Source organism: Pezoporus flaviventris, unplaced genomic scaffold, assembly GCF_033815535.1.
Source record: "Pezoporus flaviventris isolate CSIRO_AGI_PZ_B2104156 unplaced genomic scaffold, CSIRO_AGI_Pfla_v1 ptg000009l, whole genome shotgun sequence".
Taxonomy (NCBI): domain Eukaryota; kingdom Metazoa; phylum Chordata; class Aves; order Psittaciformes; family Psittacidae; genus Pezoporus; species Pezoporus flaviventris.
In genome coordinates, this window is record NW_026892557.1 from 566,861 (window position 1) to 583,762 (window position 16,902).

The 16,902-nt window shown below is 52.6% G+C and overlaps 1 protein-coding gene across 4 annotated transcripts in view; it reads left to right on the plus strand.

The window, feature by feature from the left end:
* Positions 1-16,902, plus strand: part of EPHB2 (EPH receptor B2) — a 105,031-nt gene that overhangs the window by 51,609 nt on the left and 36,520 nt on the right. The window lies entirely within an intron of this gene.

Genomic DNA, 16,902 nt, shown 5'->3' on the forward strand with positions numbered 1-16,902 from the left:
TTCATGTGCCTTAGCATGCCTTCCAGGAGAATCTGCTCCATGATCCTACCAGGCACACAGGTGAGACTGACTGCTCTGTAGTTTTCCAGGTTTCCCAGTTTTATTCTTCTTGAAAATGGGGGTTATGTTTCCCTTTTTCCAGTCATTGGGAACTTCACCTGACTGCCATGATTTTTCAAATATGATGGACAGTGTCTTAGCAACTTCATCCACCACCTCCTTCAGGACCTACAGGTGGATTTCATCATGTCCCATGGACTTGTGCACATTCAGGTTCTTAAGATGATCTCGGACATGATCCTCTTCTACAGTGGGCCTGAGATCTTCATTCTCCCAGTCCCTGTATAACGATGCTGTTGCATGAGCAACAGCAGCTCAGCATTGCAATCAGTGGCTCAGCATCCTCGCCATGCGCTGCAGGCACCGGGCAGGGTGGGAGAGCTTCACTCCCATTGACCCATCACCCTGCTGCAGGGAAGAGTGGCTTTTGAGCTGATTTGCTTTCATTAACTAGATTAGCTGCTTTAATCTGCTCAAAGTGAGAGGCAGTTGGTCCCAACACGGCAGAGAGGGCTTTCGCTGGGGAGGGGAAGCTGCAGGGGAGAGGTGATGCAGCAGGTCTTTGCTGTGCCCCTTTGCCATGGACAGGTTCACCCCCTCTTCTCCCACCCCTTCTCCACCCCTTTGTACAGATGGAAGAGGGCATAAGGATGAATGCACTGTCCCCTCATGGATCGCCCCCACGCAGATGCAGGTGGCTGTGCATATGGCCTTAGCCTGAACGTGTTTGCCTTCCCTCAGCTTTCTTTGCATCAAAGAAATGGGGCAGCAAATGGGTAGAATTCCTCCACTGCTGTGCTTTAACTCTCTCCTCAGCTGGAGACAGGTGCAGTCTTCGTCGTGATCCAAACCACTGATGGACCAGTTGTGCTCCGTCTTGAGGCATGAAGGCTCCTGTGTACTGCTGTCTCCAGCTGCAGGTTAACATCGTCTCTGCTCCATGTTTGTGTTCTGCTGCTACCCTCATACATAAGGGATAGGATGCTTCTACGTGCACAAGGCAAAGTTGTGATGCAGAAGGGAGAATCCCAGCCCTGAGCTCTGCCCACTCCACCTGCTGCCACTGCTCTGCATCAGTGCTTTTTATTTCTTGCTGCGCTCCAGTTTTGGTTGTTGGGCCTTTTTTTTTTGCCCAAGGAGAAAAGGATCATGCAAATGATTTGCCCCAAGGGGTTTCTGGAAGCTGTTTAAGCCAGCAAATGCTGCGTTCTCCACAGCTGTGCCGTGCAACTCAGTACGCTCATGAATTTCCCCTCCCCTAAGTGCAGGAAGGGGCTGACAGATGTTAACACACAATCAGTGTCTCAGGAGAGAGGAATTAAAGCCACAGTGGACCCTTGGAAGACACACATTAGTGTCAGAAATTTCTAATCAATCAGCTCAGAGTCTCCTGGGGTCAGAAGCCTCTTTGAAATTCAAATGGGGGATGGCTCCTAATGGGTTTTATTTTGATTGCTATAAATTGATTAGCGTTAAGATAAACAAGTTTTGTTTCCTTCTGAAAGCTCTAAATACGCTCGGGGGGGTGGAGGCGGGAAGAGAGAAGCAGTGGAATCTGATTGCTTCCCATTAGGACATCCTCACTTGGCTTCCACCCCATCGAGGCTAAAGGCAGTGAACTCCTTTTGTGGTGCTGGAGCAGGATGCAGGTTAGAGGGGAAGGTGTGAGCATCCTCCTTGGTTTTCCAGGGTGGGATGTGAGAATGCAGCTTGGTTCTGGAGGGGATTGGTGCAGGTGTGCTGGAAGATGTAGCTGCGTTTGAGGAGCTTGCATGGATTTGAGGCTGGTTCAGCCTACCAGCTGCCATGCGACTGGGAGATGCTTCTGTGCAGGAGCATCCTCACTACTGTGAGTGTCACTGAACACAGGAAGACCCCCTCTTTACAGCTTGTATTAACTCTGTACAGCCCCATGTGTGTTCCCCATGCCTGTGTGCGCTCCCTACAGCCCCACGCGTACTGCTACAGCCCAGTGTGTTCGCCCTGAACACCCTACAACGGTGTGTGCTCCGTACAGCCTGCACGTGGTCCTCACAGTGTGTGATACGTACAGCCCCATGCGTGGTCACTACAGCCTGCACGGGGTCCCCACAGTGTGTGATACATACAGCCCCATGTGTGGTCACTATAGCCTGCACGGGGTCCCCACAGTGTGTGATACATACAGCCCCATGTGTGCTCCGTACAGCCTGCACGTGGTCCCCACAGTGTGTGATACGTACAGCCCCATGCGTGGTCACTACAGCCTGCACGGGGTCCCCACAGTGTGTGATACATACAGCCCCATGTGTGCTCCGTACAGCCTGCACGGGGTCCCCACAGTGTGTGATACATACAGCCCCATGTGCTCCGTACAGCCTGCACGTGGTCCCCACAGTGTGTGATACATACAGCCCCATGTGTGCTCCGTACAGCCTGCACGGGGTCCCCACAGTGTGTGATACATACAGCCCCATGTGTGGTCACTACAGCCTGCACGGGGTCCCCACAGTGTGTGATACGTACAGCCCCATGTGTGCTCCGTACAGCCTGCACAGGGTCCCAACAGTGTGTGATACATACAGCCCCATGCGTGGTCACTACAGCCTGCACGGGGTCCCCACAGTGTGTGATACATACAGCCCCATGTGTGGTCACTACAGCCTGCACAGGGTCCCAACAGTGTGTGATACATACAGCCCCATGCGTGGTCACTACAGCCTGCACAGGGTCCCAACAGTGTGTGATACATACAGCCCCATGTGTGGTCACTACAGCCTGCACGGGGTCCCAACAGTGTGTGATACGTACAGCCCCATGTGTGGTCACTACAGCCTGCACGGGGTCCCAACAGTGTGTGATACATACAGCCCCATGTGTGCTCCGTACAGCCTGCATGGGGTCCCAACAGTGTGTGATACGTACAGCCCCATGCGTGGTCACTACAGCCTGCACGTGGTCCCCACAGTGTGTGATACGTACAGCCCCATGTGTGGTCACTACAGCCTGCACATGGTCCCCACAGTGTGTGATACGTACAGCCTCATGTGTGGTCACTACAGCCTGTGTGTGCTCCCTACCAACCCATGTGTGCTGCAGTACAACCCGTGTGTGACGTCTGCAGCCCCATGCGTGCCCTCTGCAATCTGTTCACTTCCTAAAGCCCATGTGTGCTCCCTACAGCCTGTGTGTGCTCATGCAGCCCCTGTGTGTGTCTGCACAGCCCGTGCCTGTGCTCCATACAACCATACGTGTGCTCCCTACGCCATGTGTGCTGCCTACAACCCGTGTGTGGTCCATATAGCTGGTGCGTGCTCCTTACAGACCATGTGTGCGCTCCCTAAAGCACCGGGTGTGATGCCTACAGCCCCATGCATGGGCCGTACAGCCAGTGTGTGTTCCTCCCTTCAGCCTGTGGGTGCTCTGCATGACCCATATGTGCTCTGCACAGCCCCATGTGTGCTCCCTACAGTGTACGTGTGCTCCTTCTAGTCTGTGTGAGCACCCTATGGCATGTGTGTCTCAGTACAGCTCATTTGTGCTCTCTGCAGCCCATATGCTCTCTACAGCCCCATCTGTACACCCTGATGTGCCTGTGTGCGCTCCCTACAGCCTGGGTGTTCTCCCTGTAGCCTGTGTATGCTCCCTGCAGGCTGTGTGTGCTCTCTACAGTAGGAGTGTGCTTCCTACAGCCCATGTGTGTGCTCCCTCTAACCTGTGTGCTCTCCTACAGCTCGTATGTGTTCCCTGTGACCTGTGCGTGTTCCCTGCATAACCCTGTGTGCACTCCATACATTCCCTTATGGGCTCCCTACAATCACCCGTGGGCTGCCTACAGATGGTGTGTGCTCTCTTCAGTGCCTGTGTGCTCCCTGCAACCTTTGCTTGTACTCCTTTGTGTGTATGGCCTTTCTTTGTGTTCTATGCACCTCCATCCCTGGAGGTGTTTAGAAGACATATAAGAGATGACACTCAGGGACATGGTTTAGTGATGGACTTGGCAGTGCCAGGTTAATGGTTGGACTTCATGATCTGAAGGGTCTTTTCCAACCTCCATGATTCTATGATTCTGTGATGCTGTCTCCTAGTACCTTTCCAAGGATGGGGGTGAGGGGAAACAATGTCAGTGCATCTTGTCTGTGGGATGTGGATGTCTGTGGGTACCAGGTTTAGGGAGTGCTATGGGTGAGTGCTGGGCACCACTTGGCTCCCTGACAGTGGCACAGGGATGCTGTCCAGAAACGAGGGATGTGGTAGATCAGAGGCGGTTCTGGGCTGTTCTGGTGTCATGGTCTTGCTGCTAGGTGGGGATGGAGACCTCCTGGCTGTTGGTGGCCACAGGGGTTCAGGACGGTGGCTGTGTCTGCACTGGGTGGTGAGGATCTCACTGCTGGTAGTGGTGAGGGTCTTGCTGTTGGTGATGGTGTCTCTGCTGGGAGGTGATGGGAGGCTGGATGTGCCCTCAGAGGGGGTGACCAAGGGGTGCTCTGCTGCGCATGAAGCCCAGGAGACAGGCAGTTCATATTTCTGTACTGAACAGGGAGCTGACAGTAATGAACAGCTAATTAACATCGCAGGGCTTGATGGTTGCAGTGTCAGTGTCCCTAATTAGTCTCGCACTAATCTGCTTTAATTAACTGTCCCTATCGCGGTGTTAATTTAATTGTCAGCTCCAGACCAGAGAGAGCAGTGTGTGAGCATCTGGGTTCCAGTGCCACGGCACTGTACTGGGGTGCAGTGGCAGGGTAGCGGTGGCCAGCCGGGCACCCCAGCACAGGGAGAAGCACAGCTCCTGTGTTCCAGCTGCTTGTGCTTTCCCAGGGAGGAGCAGCCACCGCTGCATGACCCCAGCCACGCTGGTCCTATGCCTATGGCCACCTCCAAGCCAGGCTGTGCTGGCTGGACAGTGGACCACGGATGAGCTGAGCATCACACCATTAAGCTGACCCCATGCTTTCACACTGCTGCTTTGCCTGCATCAGGCATATTTTATGGCATAGAAAGTTTCTATCCCTTCCCTGTTTTGGTTTGGGAGAGTGTGGGGTTGTCAGTGATGTCTGTGCCTGCTCAGGATTACCAGTCATTGTCTGGAGGAGTAACCAGGAATGTGCTGCTTTGTGTGATGTCTCCATGAGACAAGAAGCTGGTCACTGTGCCTTGCTTGGCCAACAGCTTTGGAGGGCCCATGGCCTTCACGCTGCTTGGTACCTCTTCATTTGACTTCAAGCAGTTTCATACAGGGAGCTCCCAGTACAGAGCAACCACCGAGGACTTCTCTCCTCATCAGTCTTTCAGTATCTCCTTCCTGCAGGGGACAGACCAGCCAGAGACCTAAGAGCTGGAGCAAAGCCAGCAGCAGAGCACTTGGGGAGCAGGGTGGGAGCAGAGCAGGCTCCGTGTCCTGCTGTGAAGAGTGTGAGGGTTGCCCATCTGTGTATGGGAAGATGGGCAGAGAACAAGCTGGAGAGACACTTAGTGATGGTTTCCCTTGGGAGCAGATGAAATCACAAGAACAAAAGCAGCAGGGAGAGGAGGAGGAGGAGAAGATAGGCAGGAAGAGCCTTAGCATCCTAGATATGCTGTGAGGAGCTTGTATTTAGTCCCAGTAGAGTTGCTGTTTGCACAAAAGGATCTGCTTGTCCTGCCAAGCAAAGCTCTGCCTTGAAAGCTGCATGCCCTAGCCTCCGACATTGCTGCTCTGTATTGCAGATGGAATCGGAAAGAGCAGGGGAGAGAAGACATAGACCTCTCCATGAGTACTATGGCATCTAGAGTTCTGCTCACGCAGCTCTAACAATAAGGCAACTCCTTGTTAACATCCCTACTCTGCAGCATGTACCCTGCTGGAATGAAGGATGCGGATGTGGCTGGGAAACTTTGGGGTTTTGCACTCTTAGTGAGAACTGCAGCAGGAGTGGGCTGGGCATGCACCCCATGCTCCAGCCTGGCTCTGCTTTCCCTTCTCTGCTCCAGAACAGCATCCTTCATCAGGCAGGGCACAAATCTCAAACGTGAGCATCTCCCCATGGGACCTTCTCAGGGGGTTGTGTTAATCTGTAAGAGCACATGGGGCCTTTAAAGTGGGAGGTGATGCTTGGCAGCATCCCATGGAGCTGCGCAGTCCTGAGCTTAGCTTGCCTGGATTAGCAGGGGCTCTGCCGTCTGTCCTGCTCTCAGTTCTGGCTGGAGCTGCTCTGGGTGCCTCACACTGTGATGAAAACCCCTCTCCAGCCGCAGCCTCTGCTCCAAATAGCTGCTTCCACCTAGGCAAGCATGGATGCCTTCCCTGGCCCTCTGCAGACGGAGGAAATCCTTCTGTCAGCTGGAGCCATGCTGTGAGCTTTAGGAGCAGCTAACCTTGGGGAAATGCGGTGAAGGTCCCTGGAGAAGGACTTTTGGGACCCCTCAATGGTTGGGCAGTCTCTGGATTAAGAAGCCCAAATCTATGTTTATAGGGCTGCTGAGGGACCAGGCAGTTGTTGGCTGTACCACGCTGCCCATGTGCAGTTCTCGCATCACATCAGACTAACACAACGTGTTGGGCAGTTTCTGCCTTACCCACCCGAGGATCTCGCTGTAGTGCTGCTGGAAGCTTCATGCAGGGCTGTCACACTCAGCCCATTCCCTGCAGCAGCTGCTGTGGTTTTCAGCCTTCCTTCTCGGTGGTATGTGGCACTGAGAACCACTTCTTGCAGCACGGGGCTGAGAGGATGCTCAGCCTCACCAGTGCACCACGTGTCTCCAATCCCACTCTGCAAAGTGACCAGTGAACCAGTGAAACCCCACAGCACAAAGACACACATCAGGGGACTCTTGATGTCATGCTTTTACCCCTGGCAGTGATGCTATCATGTTAGCAAACAGAGCTAAGCATATCTCACCCTTGAAAACCACACACCGCAGTGGTACCCATGGGTCTGATCCCCTGAAGTGGTCTCACAGCGGTTGATTTCATAACCACCAGCACTCGCGTCACAGAGCTTTTCCTTGGTTGGCTCTTAAAGCTCTTGGGTGCAAGTTATCTAATCCTGCCTGGTATTGGGAGCTATCACTGATCCTCTCCCTACTTTCAGAGGTAATGGGAAATTTTAATGTTGGTTATGAAACAATCCTTTATGCATCCACTGTTATTATGTCTTCCTGTCTTTCAGTGTCACAGTACACAATTTTGCCATCTTTCCTGTGCCTTCACTTTTCTGTCATTCTTGATTGCTGTTAATCTTACAGTCCCTGTTTTTTTCCACTGCCCAGTTTAGCTGCTCTTATCTTCTATTTTGTGCTTACCAATTTAAAGCCACTGCTGCCAGTTTGTGACATTTTAAGATGCGGGTTTTTTGTACTCCTTGACTGTAATTTCTCGGCCAGAATTATTTTGTATTGAAAATTAGGACTAGCATTTTTAGGGGGGGCAGCAACACTTTTGGTTGTCATTGTGGTTTGGGTTTGGGTTTCTTTTTTCTCTTTTGAGGCCGTTTTGGTTCTTATTCACAAAGGTTTGCTTGTACTTTGTGTCCTTGGTGGTTTTGCTGGCATCTCTGGGAACGTGTTCCACGCTCCTCCTGCATGCCCAATGCTGACAACAAGCTCTCAAGCACAGTGGGAGAGCCCTGGCAATCTGGGAAGCTAAGGAAGACTCCTGGTTTATTGGGAGTTACTTTTTAATGCACAGAGGCAGGAACCGAGTTCAACTTCCATGCATCAGAACCAGCATAATCCCAACCTTGTGTTTGAGCAGCCTCACATCTTTTCCATGTCACGTTTGCTTGCGCTGCCTTTCCAAGGCCTCTCTGCTTTCCAGTGGGAGATTGAAAATCTGAGAGTATGGGAGTATGAAATCCGGTGGAAGAGAGCTTTCAGGTGTGGAAAGTGCATTTTGATGGATGCAGGCAAACTCCATCAAAATAAGGGGAATTACGAGCTGTTGGGAATTGCCTCTTCCCATCTGTGTTTTCTGACAGTGCATGCTTGGCTCGCAGGTCCTGCCATACAGCACTGCTCCTGATGGGTATAGACACATAATTATTTGCTGCTGCTTTTCCCTCATTAGAGCATCCTTTCGGAGAAAGTTATCAGTGAAATGAGAGCCAGGGGACCTGGGGTTCAACCTTCTCCTCCTGATGTCGATCCCTCGCGCCCCTCGATGCTGCACAGACAGCACTACCAAACCGACACGTTGAGTGCAGAGGGAATGCCGGTGGTGGAAATTGTTCCTGGGTATTTATTCAGCGATGAACTGCAGTTGTTACAGCTGTGCAAAGCAGGGAGGCTTTATAAAGGATTTCCTAGAAAATAATGTGTAAAATCCCTACTTTAACTTTCACATGCACATCCCTGGCTCATGGTGTGTCCACGCTGCTGTTTGTTCGTGTGCAGGGTGGAAAGAGTTGGGGGTTTTGGTATACTCATACTTCATTGTGCAACCCTGCATCGTATTGCCAGCTCCCTGTCAAAAATACATGTGTATTACAGAGCTGTGGCTTCCTTGCTTGGGCTTCTGTGCTCTCTGCCCAGCCTCCAAGTGCCTGGTTCAGCACAGAAGGTGCCTGGTGTGTTGGTAGAAAGAAAGGTTGAACGTATCTGGGGTGAAACCATAGCAATGTGGTTAAGATCTTCTTATCCCCTGAACTGGTGATGCCACAGGACAGGTTGAGCTCAGATGAGGCTGCAAACCCACAGCAGCCTGGATGTCCAAATCAGATCCTGGGCATCCAAGAACCCTGAAGGCAGTGGCGATGCCAGCAGGGGATGACCCTGCCACACAGCCATCCATGTGTTCCCCAAAACCTATCAAATAAGGGGAAACACAAACTCTTCTCAAGAGGTTTCGTTTGCCCTGCTTTTATCTTCCTTCCCACTTCCCCCTCTCCTGTTCACGGTTCACTCAGTGATAGCCCATGATTAAGCATGCCCACTCGCAGTGTTCCTGGCCACCCCCACCTCCATGTGGAAAAGCTGCTTGTGCCCTAAAAAGGCTCCCCTGGGAGCTGCACCTGGAGGGGGTCCGCAGAGTGCCTGCTTGAAGGGGAGAGGAGAACATGGGGTGGAACGGCCCTGGTGCTGATGCTGTGGGAAGTCAAGTGAGAGCAATCTGGGAATAGCATTGTCAACGCTTCTGCATGCTGGCTGTAGAGGTTGGAGCCTCCAGGTTAGGTAAGGATGTCCTTCAGAGACCCCATCGCTGCAACCCTGACTGGGAAACCTGCCCTCCCACGTCTGGGATAAGGGAGTTAGGTAGAGACAGGTGGTTTGCAGGTGAAAACACTGAGCAGCCACAAATGCAGCTGGAGTCCCTGGAGGTGGAGGCACAAGTCCATTTGGGTGCCTGATCCGGGCTCTGCAGACACCGGATGGTCCCTGCCTGCGCTGGTCCCCCAGTCACTGTGTCTGGTGTTGGTGATGTGCATGCACATCCCCGCCAGCCCCGTGGTCCAGGGAGTGTGACCCTAGGTCTGCATCAGGACCAAGAGGGCGGTCCTGAAGGGCTCTAGTGCAGGGAAAGCTCCCTTTTTACTTTCATGTTTCCTTTAGGATTAAAGCCATTCTCCTCAGTCTCAAAACATGGAATGTTTGTCAAGTTTATGAGGGTTTTTAGAGGGGCTTTTAGAGAGTACATCCTATCCCTTCTTTTATAGGGCTGAGATAAGATTATCTTTGTTTTAACACCAATTAAAGCAGGAAGGGTTTATAGGATTAGGGATTTTCCATCAGTACAACTTTGATGTCACCACTTGCTTGCTTGCTTTGCTTCTTTTCCCTGTGTTAAAAGGTTGGGAGCTGTTCCTGTAATGGTTAACATACCACTCTATGGAGGCTGAGCTCTCCCAGGCAGTTAGGAAACATTTAAACAAGACCAAAGTAACAAAATGAGAAAGTCCTAAATTCTTCTGGAGACCACTTGGAGAAATCTGGCTTAAGGTTCAAACAGCCGCTCTTGCAGTAGGCAGCGCTGCAGTGCTTGCATCCACTGAAAGAGGAGATGCTGCCTGCCTGGAAAGTGGTTTTTACAATATCAAAGAATCTAAAGTGAAATGAAAACACCCTGCAGTGTCTCAGTCATGGGCTGGAACACACATCAGCCCATCCTCTGCACCAGAAGAAAAGGAGAGGCTGAATAACACATGTGTGACATTTGGTGTATCTGCTAGCACATCACTCCACAGCAGCAACCTGGTGGCACAGCACCTTGGCTGGCATCGCTCCATGTGAGTTGCCCTTTTCCAGCACCTGAAGCTCTAAGTGCCTTTGTGAGTGCCCAGCCACAGAGGTAAGGGTTTGGGTTCAAGACTGGATGGGTGCTGGCAGCATCCTGATCACACCCATGTGCTGGACTGGGATTGCTCCTAGACGGCAGCACGCAGCATCCCCAGGAGAGCACCAGTGGGTGCTGAGCTTGGTCTTGTAGCTACAGAGTGTTCTTTGGATGCCTGCAGGAGTGAGGATGTCCAAAGTGTCTGTTGCCACCACAGCTGTGCTCCTAACCTATAAACTTGCCATCTAGGTTTGGCCTCACTCAGGGATGCTGGCCTCTGAACTGGGCTGTGAACTGGCTGCAATCTCCTGTGGCCTACAGCAGCGTGATAAATGTACAGCTCCATGTCTCCTTTAATAGGGGAGTCCTCTCACCTTGGGTGTCTGATGAATGGCTCTAGCAGGGGAAATGCTGGATCATGGTCTTTGCCATCTGTACTCTGGGGATGTGACCAGCAGGTCAAAGGAGGGGATCCTGCCCCTTGACTGCTCTCATGAGACCCCACTGGGAGCCCTGTGTGCAGTGCTGGTGTCCTCAGCATAAAAAGCACATGGAGCTGTTGGAGCAAGTCCAGAAGAGGCCACGAGGATGAGCAGGGGCAGGAGCACCTCCTGTATGGAGACAGGCTGAGAAAGTTGGGGCTGTTCAGCCTGGAGAAGAGAAGCTGCGTGGAGACCTCAGAGCAGCTTCCAGTGTCTGAAGGGGGCCTATAGGGATGCTGGGGAGGGACTCTTCATTAGGGACTGTATTGACAGGACAAGGGTTGATGGGTTCAGACTGAAACAGGGAAGTTCAGGTTGGAGATAAGCAAGAAGCTCTTTACTGTGAGGGTGCTGAGGCACTGGAATGGATTTCCCCAGAAAGCTGTGGCTGCCCCATCCCTGGCAGTGTTCAAGGCCAGGTTGGACACAGGGGCTTGGAGCAAGCTGCTCCAGTGGAAGGGGTCCCTGCCCGTGGCAGGGTTTGGAGCTGGGTAATCGTAAAGTCCTTTCCAACCCAAACCAGGCTGGGATTCTGCGATTCTATGGTGTTGGCAGTACCGCAGTGCTCAGGTAGGGTCGGAAAGCTTCCCATTTCTCTTTAAGAGTCCCCGTGATGGGCTGGGGAGGCTGAACCAAGCTGACCGGGCAGGTAAGAAATTCCAGGCATGTTTCCCTGACAGCCCAATCCCGTCCCGCTGATGGATGTGCCGCCCAGAGCCGGTCGGCAGGGGGGCTGCAGGTGTGCATCCCACTGGTGCCGCATCTGCCTTGCCAGCTGCTTGCACTTCGGAGGGTGCCTGCGGGGCCATGACCTGGCCAACCCTGGGAAGCTGCAGGGGGATTTGCTGTTAAGCCCCCGGCGCAAGGGCTCAGCCCTGTTGAGAGCTGCAAGGGTTTGGGTGAGGCTGCTCCCTGCCCAGCGTGGTCCTGGCTGCCAGGCTGGTGATGCTCTTGCCGGAGAGCAGGCAGCGGTGAGTGCCTTGGCCCAGGCTGTGCTGCAGGGTCAGTTTGCGATGACCACCATCAGTTTTGTGGTGTCCAGAAGGGGCTGTGCGGTTTTCCTGGTCTTTGGAGCTTGTTTGGGTTGGGCTGGGCTGAGCACAGCCTGGCGAGGAGGCTGGGGACTGTTTGTCCCTTGCAGGACTTCACAGCATGCTCTTTTGGGGAGCTCCCGGAGCAGGGCATTACTCTGCCCTACCCAGTCCTCTCCAAACCACTGTCACACCCCAGTACTAAGGTCCCATCACAGCCCCATGCTGACCCCGTGCTGCCCCTGTGCCCATGGTTGGATGATGGTGGGAATAAGAGGTGAGCTCTTGTATCATGCAGGTGGTGCTCTGTCCATGGCAGACAGGCGAGGTGCAGCGTGGAAGTCCTGGTCTGGGGGTTGTGTCTGAAGGAGCCCTGGGCTGAAGCCAGGAGGCAGATGAGGTTGCATGGAGGGCACCTGTGGAGAGCACTGTTGCAGGGGATGCTGGTTTTGGGGTCCTGGCATCGCTGCCTGTGAGGTGGTTGGTACCTGTGTGCTGTGAGATGATGTGACCCAACTGATCTCCAGTTGCTGGTGAGGTGCAGGAGGTTGGTCCAGTCAATGGCATAGGGACCTGTCTAAAAGGCACTGGTAACTGGAGGATGCTTTTCCAGGCCTGTGTCATCTGCTTCAGTTTCTATCCTGGGGAGAATGATGGGGTTAATCATGAACATGTGTATTGTGACTTCCTTTACTGACAACTCTTTCATCCACATTGCAGAAGTCAGCTGAGCACATTCCCCTTCAGTTAATCTCATTTAACCCTGTTTTCCCTTCTGTGTTTCTATCCTCTGCTCTCCAAATGCTGTCAGAATTGCTGGCAGTGACAGCACCTGGCAATGGGATTAATTGCTTATCTCAAGTATGAGGTAACAGTGTAGGCTGTTAATTACATTTATCAGGAGGGAAACTGGAGGGCCTGAGCTGCCCTAGGAAGGATGAGTGCAGAGATGTGGCACCTGGAGGTCCCAAGATCCTCTCTAGCAGCCAACTCTAATGTAAAGGCCAAGGAGTTTGGGTTTTCCTGCCTGCCTCCTACACTGCAGCCTTGCAAGGCAGGATTGAGTCTTCTTCCCTCCAGCACTATAATGCCCAGGCTGAAGATGCTATGGCTGAAGTGTAAGCAGATCTAAAAGGCAATGGGCAGCATTGCTCCTTTGGGTGGTCCAGAGGCCAGACTTCTGCTAAGGTGACAGACAGCATCATGTGAAGGCCTGGGGATAGGAACAAGCTGAGAATGGGCAACTTTTGCAGGTAAGACAAAGTGAGACCCATTTGCACGCAGAACTTAAACCAAGGGTCAAGGTGGGAGGGGCAGAAAGGAGGAGAATATGGGAAAAGTGACTGTTATTACAACATCCACATCATCTTGCAAGGGCATGGTTGATGAAAGGAAAAAGGGGTAAATTCAGAGCTGGTTGGACATAATCTTCTGCACTGGCAAACATCAGAAATACCCTCACACACAGCATGAGCAGTAGAGACCTAGAAGTGCTGGTGGAGGGGGCTCTGTGGTCTGGGTCCAGCCTCCCACTTGCAGCAGGACTGCCACCAGCATTAGCTCGAGACAGCCCCAGTGTTTAGCTGACTGTCGTGCAAGGAAGGAGATGCACCACTGTGACCTGCACCATCCTTTGGAGAAGGAGCTTTTCCTGCTGCCCTCTCTGAACTTGTGGTCCTTGTCCTTCGATGCAGAGTCTGGCACTCTGAGAAGTGTTTGTGTCTGTCTTTGCATCTGCCCCCAAACAGCTGCAGTTAGTTGCCCCCCTTACCCCAGGCAAGCCATCCCAGCTCTTCCCACCTCTCCCTGCATACCCTGTGTCCCAGGGCTGGCCATTTGGTGGCCCTGTACTGGACTCTTGTTCCTCATCCTGCCCTTGAACTGGGCACCCACAGACCAGCTGCAGCAGCATTCCCAGTGCCTGGCAGGGGAAAACACCTCCCTGGAGGTGCTGGCCACGCTGCTCCTGGTGTGGCCCAGGACACTTGGCATGGGGTCAGTGCAGGGGGAGTCCCGTGGTGCGTGGCCAGGGGAGCCAGAGGCTTTGGTAGGGTTTGCGGTGTGATTTGGATGCCAGTGGGAGCAGGAGGGGAGGGCAAGAGGCAGGATGTGGTTGAGGAAACCAGCGGCAGGGATGCTGCCAGCATCAGGCTGCAGCGCCAGCCTGCCTGCCCCCTGCCTCCAGCCCCGAGGGAGAAGAGAGGCAGCTGGGAGATAAGGCTGGGGGTTTCAGGCTCTTGGCAGATCCCAACTGACAGAGCCAGGGCTGCCTGTTTTCCATCAGCCGTTAAAAACGCCTTGCTCAAGTGGAAGGAGCCTTGCTGCCAGGAGGAACAAAAGCCAGGCAAAGGGGAGCCCTTCCGCAGAGCCATTAGCACAGACTGAAGGTGCCATTTCGGAAACCTTTATTGCAAGAGAGAGCCGTTTGCTCTGAGCTCTTTGCAGAGCTGGCCTGGGGTGGGCTCTGAAGGCCAGGGCAGGTTTTGATGTAGAGGAGATTGGAGCCTGCTCAGCTCACACTGGATTACGTTGGCTGGAGAAAGGCAGTGAACCCCTCTGTGGCCCCTCTTGCACACTGCATCAAAGGCTTTTCCTTCAGACTGAGCTACAGGATGCCTTTCTCCACCAAGCTGCCATGGGGTAGGCAGTGCTGTTGGAAGGGCTGTAAGCCTCGTGCTGGCACTGCCTCCAGCAGCAGATGCTGTGGAAGTGGCCTTCCCTCCCAGATCCATGGTGTGGTCCTCCTGCAGGGGAGGGCAGGACCATTCATGGGTTCCTGTGCATGGCATTCCCTTCCCAAAGCATGTGCATTGCCAGGCATGACCACCCTTCTGTGCCCTGGGAATGGGTGAGTGGGAAATGGGGACACCTGGTGCTGGTGAGGTGTTTGAGAGAGCTACCAGTGCTCTTAGCAAACCCGCTGCTGTCTCGAAGCTGTGCTCTGGTGAGGCAGCCATCCATGCCTGTGTGCAGCAGTGAGGCAATTAAAGGTCCATATGTTTCCTGTGAGCCCCTATTAGCATCCTCCGATTGGTGCTAGAGATGCAGGAAGCCACCACGTGGGAAGCTGCAATCCGCCCTGCTTCAGTGATGGGGCCAAAACCGCTGTCACCCTCCCGGGATGAAGGATGCTCCGATAAAGTAAAAGTCTCTGTGCTTTCAGTGTTTCAGTTCCCTCTTCCCAAACAGCAGTTTCTAGGGATGCTCTGCCCCTGCCCTCATTGAAAGCCTAAGGGGAAGCAGCATGACCCAAAGCTGCTGTCTCCACGGGGGGCAGAAAACTGAGGTGTCCTCATGTCTTCCAGCAAGTGATGAGAACATCCAGGCTGTTCAAACGGGAGAGGGTTTAGCCCCTGCCTGAAGATTCCAGGTTTGATTTGCTGTTTACTCTGGGTGGATTCCAAATGAAAAGCTGTTTTCTGTAAGAGCAGAAGATGCAGGAGTATTAAACTGCAGCCATCGGCCTCTGCCCAGGCCAAACCTGGAGAGTGTTTTCTATCCCTTGGGGCCAGTTGCTAAATCTCAGCAGCGTCACTTTTTTGTTGTGTCTCTGCCTTGATGCAGAAACCGCCTTACAGGAAAGTTGTTATTCTTAAAATAAGCCTCAAGGAGCTGAAAGAGGCCCATGTCTTTAAATGTCTTTGATCAAATGACCTTGTATTTCACCCTGGTTGTCAGACTAGGACCATTTTGTGTGTTGGTCTTACCGTGCTTCAAAAACTGGTATTAGTACCTGGACCCTGTTACCATTTCTACTAGAGCCAGCATCACTTCTCTGTAACAGAGAACTATGCATCCATCACCTCTCCCAACAGCTTAACACCCTCTGAGATGGGTCTGTACCAAGGGGCATGCTGGAAATGGGGTCCGAAATAGTGTCAAATGCATGGCTGATAGGGGACAGCAAGGGTGGAGGGATCCAGGAACACGAGGAGAAGGCAGTTTTTCAGCAGTTCTTTGACTGGAGGAGGCAGGAGAGCATTTTGCAAGCAGGAAAGCTTGATGGTGTTTTTCTGTAGAGCTTTTCTCATTGGAATCTCAAGGTAATTTTGAAAGAAGGGAGATGAAAACTGGCCTCTCCTCTTTCCCTTTCCCCCCAAAGGGAAAAATAGCTCCTTCTGAGCGCTTCTCTTGCTTCCAGCAGCCCTGAGTGCATGTGTTTCCCAGGCTGTTTCTCTGCTCTTCCTCATTCCTGACCGCCTTGGCAGCGAGCTGAAGGAGAAGTTTGTTTAACTCGTTTCAGTGCAGAAACCACCTGCCAGCCCCCAGGCTCTTTGTGCCGCATAGGAAATGAGCAGCGGCAGAAAGTCGCGACCAAGAGTAATCACCGGGAGCCGTGCGGATGAATGCTTAAAGCCAAGCTTCTGCTGTGGCATTGGTGATCCCCCTGGCTTAGAATGGACTTTGTGGTGTTTAAAGCTTTGCAGTGATGTTTTTAGCTACCTGTGCCGTGTCTTTTACTACTGTATTTCACATCGTTGGTCCAGCCTTCAACGCTCATCTGCTGTAGGCACAATGCATGCCCCGTGCCACCCTCACCAGCCCTGCATGGCTGACCACACATATATTTGAGCTACTGTTGCTACTGGAGCATCTTCTTCATCTCTGAGTGGCTACCAAGAAGTGGTACTCTAGCTATGATACCAAGTAGTGAAGACAAGGACTGGCTGTGGAGAGCTGCAAAAGGACCTCATGAGACAGTGAGACTGGGGAATGAGAAGGTAATTGGAATTCAGTAGGCTTGAGGTGGTGCAAATAGGAGAAAATAACCCCAAACTTTGCACAAACACACACAGAGTTGGCCCAGTGTCTCTAAGGAATGAGACCCTGGGGCTATAATGAGTAGTCCAGTTGATGCAGTGGTGGTTAAAGAATAATTTGGGCACTTAATGATGGGAAAATAGTAGAGAATAAAATAGTGAATGTTGTTATGCAGCTTGCTTGAGGCATGACAGAGATTTGTGCAATCCTAGAGGTCATGGAGAAGATGGATGGTGATTGAGTGTTCATTGCCACTGCAGGTGTGAAGTTGCATCAAACGAAATGGCAGCTTCCAAGCAGAAGGCAGCAGTTCCTTCATGCAGCCCACGGTTGCACCTCG